The sequence below is a fragment of the Sapajus apella genome, unplaced genomic scaffold (assembly GCF_009761245.1).
Source record: "Sapajus apella isolate SASKATOON/1434 unplaced genomic scaffold, GSC_monkey_1.0 scaffold88, whole genome shotgun sequence".
Taxonomy (NCBI): domain Eukaryota; kingdom Metazoa; phylum Chordata; class Mammalia; order Primates; family Cebidae; genus Sapajus; species Sapajus apella.
In genome coordinates, this window is record NW_022437028.1 from 8738109 (window position 1) to 8741838 (window position 3730).

Here is a 3730-nt window from a genome sequence, read left to right on the forward strand (position 1 = left end):
GCTCAGCTGTTCTAGACCAGTCTGGGCAACATGTTGAAATCCTGTCTCTACAAAAAAAGTAGCTGGGTGTGGTGGCATGCATCTGGGGTTCCAGCTACTCAGGAAGCTGAGGTGGGAGAATTGCTTGAGCCTGTGAGGTGGAGGTTGCAGTGAGCCAAGATCATGCCACTGCACTCCAGCCTGGGAGACAGAGTAAGACCCCTATCTCAAAAGAAAAAGAAATTTAAATAAGAAACACACAGGAAGCCAGGCATGGTGGCTCACACCTGTAATCTCAGCACTTTGGAAGGTTGAGGTGGGCAGAGATCATTTGAGGTCAGGAGTTTGAGACCAGCCTGACCAACAAGGTGAAACCCTGTCTCTACTAAAAATACAAAAACATTAGCCGGGTGTGGTGGTGCGTGCCTGTATTTCTAGCTTCTTGGGAGGCTGAGGCAGGAGAATCGCTTGAACCTGAGAGGCGGAGGTTGCAGTGAGCCAAGATTGCCCCACTGAACTCCAAGGTGGGGGACAAAAGCAAGACTCTGTCTCAACAACAGCAACAAAGACAAAAAAAAAAAGAAAGAAAAAAGAAAAGAACAAAAGAAACACGACAAAGGAAATGTAGCATAGAGTAATTTATTGAAAAAGGAAAATAATATTTTGAAAGTTAAGTGCAGAGTAGACAGTACACCCTGAGACAGAGAGTTCAGGGAGGGCTGCTCCTAAGGATGAAACAGCAAAGGCTGGCTCTAGAGAGACCCCCTTTGTGGGAGGTGGGTCTTACATAAGAGATGGGAGCTCTGGGTGCTCCTCTAGGTGCACATGTGCAGTGACTGTACAGGCTTGCTCATACATTGCATGTTTCATTAGCATCTTAAATCTCCACCCACAGCCGTGTTTTTTACTGTGGTAATGAGCAAAGGGTCACTTTGAGGACAGGTAAAATCAAAATGCGCGTGCTCCCTACAGGGAAAGTCCCAACTGGAGAGCGCTCTTCTTGAATGAGCTCAATTACAATACGAATACTAGGACTAGGGCTTACTCTGTTGACTGTGCGGTCACCACAGTTGCCGAGTCCCCAGGACAGGGTCACTTCCTCGACTATCCCGCCTCGCTTCCTTTTTTTTTTTTTTTTTTTTTTTGAGACAGATCTCAACACTGTCGCCCAGGCAGGAGTGCAGTGGCCGCGATCTCGGCTCACTGCAACCTCCACCTCCCAGGTTCAAGCAATTCTCCTGTGTCAGCCTGCAGAGTAGCTGGGATTACAGGGACCCGCCCCCACGACCGGCTAATTGTTTTGTATTTTTAGTACAGATGGGGTTTCGCCATGTTGGCCAGGCTGGTCTCGAACTCCTGACCTCAAGTGATCCGCCCACCTTGGCCTTCCAAAGTGCTGGGATTACAGGCGTGAGCCACCGCGCCCCGCCAGTAGCTTTCTCTTCTCTGCTCTCATCACCTGTATACGGGTTTTGTCCTTAAGTCAACTCTGATGGGCTGGAATGTTTACTTCAGATGTGGGTAATTTAAAGGGGGCATTTTTACAAGAAACCAACAAAAAATCGGTTTGTTCGGAAGCAAGTTTTGAAAAAGGGTCAATTTTTTAATATTGATGAATCCGTCAAGAATTGCGCGTTTGCGACTGCCCTTTGCGAGACAGCCTGAGGAGCGCGGGCTCGACGTTTCCGCTCGCCCCCGCCGCCCGCCCCGATGGCCCGCGGTGCCGGAGCATGCGTCCTATGGCCCAGGACCGTGGTCGGCCGTTTTCGTGCCTGCGCGGCCAGCAGGTGGCGCAGCCGGCCAACCCCGCGGCTAAAGATCCCCGAGTGCCGCGGCAGCGATCGGACTCCTTGCCCTCGCCGCCTGCCAGCCGCCCTGAGTCAGCAAACCACAGAGAGGCGAGGACCTCCCATTTTCCTAGACAGAACAAGTGGGCGTTAGGGGCGCGGGTGAGTGGCAAGACCAACCAACCCGGAAGCGAAACGAGGGAGAACTTCCGTTCTTTGTTCTGTCCCCGGTGTCTGGGTCTGTGACAGGGTCCAACAGGGCCTGGTCCGTGTCCGGCCCCCCACATTTCTCGTCCCTGCCCCCCAGGGTGAGTCCGGGCGTCCCCGGGGCTCGCGGTGAGACGGAGGCTGTGGTCGCCGGGGAAGGGGGTGGTGTCTGTGCCGCTGCGGCCCGCGGGGTCCCCAGGCCGGCCCGGAGCAGGGTTTGGGGAGGTGCCCCTCCGTCCCCTGCAGACTGTCCTCTACTTCCTTTCCCCAGGGATCCGCCCAAGCCTAGCGGGACCCTGCGTGGGGGGTAGGAATGGGGCTCCGGTTCTGATTTTGTGACTTAAACGGCGCCCCAACTGGAGCGTTTAAAAGTTTCAGCAGAGCGGTAGGGGCGCCTCTCTCTTGATAGATGATGACTGTGACCCTAACTTGGTACTTCTCCCGGACGTTTTTATCTGACGTTAACACGGTTATTCGCGCCCGTCGGAAGAGAGGAAGTTTATTTTTACGGAGCTGGGTCCAAGGATCAGCGTAGTAGTTCTGCAAAGCGTACGGAGTTAGAAGGCTGGGAAGGGGTGCAGACTCCGATTCCGGGGGTAATCCCGCTGGAGCCTAGTGCATCCAGTGATACACCTGGCTCAGGCTCCGTTTTCAGTTGTATTAGATTCCTGGTTTGATTCACTTCAGAAGTGGGGTTGAATCCACATCGGTGTTTACACTCTGAAGGGCTTGTGTAAACTCCAGGAGAGGATAGCAGGATGATGAGCCTGAAACCGATGGACTAATTAGAGGAACTAAGCCTATTATTTTTTCCAGAAAAGACATCTGTGGAGAGTGGGCATCATTTGATTATACGTGTTTAATGGACAGTCCGGTATAAGGAGAAGATTGTTATTGAAGCTCTTTTTTTTAAAAAAATTAATTTTTATTTTTGAGACAGTCTAGCTGTGGAGTGCAGTGACACTATCTTGGCTCACTGCAACCTCCGCCTCCCCGTTTTAAGCGTTGTCTCCTTCAGCCTCTGGAGTGGCTGGGACCACAGGCACCAGCCACCACGCCTGGGCTAATTTTTCCGTATTTTTATAAGAGATGGGGTTTTGCCATGTTGGCCAGGCTGGTCTTGAACTAGTGACCTCAGGCGATCCACCTGCCTTGGCCTCCCAAAGTGCTGGGATTACAGGCTACAGGTGTTAGCCACCACGATTGGCCTTTTTTTCCCTCTCTCCTTTTAAATTTTTGTGTATTAAAGTCGCACTCTGTTGCCCCAGCTGGAGTGCAGTGGTGTCATCATGGCTCACTGTGGCCTCGAACTCCTGGGCTCAAGTAATCCTCCCACCTCAGCCTCCTAAAGTGCTGGGGTTACAGGCGTGAGCCACTGCACGTGGCCATTGAATTTCTGTGACACACTAGGTCTCTGTGAGGTGAAGGTCCAAGGAAATAGATTTTCAATGAATCACCTGAAGACTTCTAATGGCTTAGCTGTGCAACTTGGAGCATACTCCCTGCTGAAGTAGTTGGGAGTGCAGTGTCTAGCAAGTTAGCTGACAGAACGTTAGAACTTTCTTTTTTTTTTTTTTTTTGAGATGGAGTTTCACTCTTGTTGACCACGTTGGAATGCAGTAGTGTGATCTCATTTCACCACAACCTCTCAACCTCTGCCTCCTGGGTTCAAGCGATTCTCCTGCCTCAGCCTCCTGAGTAGCTGGGATCACAGGCATGCACCACCATGCCAATTTTTTTTTTTTTTTTTTTTTTTG

At 51.4% G+C, this 3730-nt stretch overlaps 1 protein-coding gene across 7 annotated transcripts in view; it reads left to right on the forward strand.

Annotated features, from left to right (window-relative positions):
• Window positions 1-1762: 1762 nt before the first annotated feature.
• The window catches only part of ZNF3 (zinc finger protein 3), a 14336-nt gene continuing 12368 nt past the window's right edge, over window positions 1763-3730 (forward strand). For 5 of the 7 annotated variants that reach the window (XM_032255258.1, XM_032255251.1, XM_032255256.1 and 2 more), the window contains exon 1: window positions 1938-2074. The gene's annotated coding sequence lies outside the window, so the exon portion shown is untranslated. The other 2 variants (XM_032255254.1, XM_032255257.1) reach the window with 2 other exon arrangements.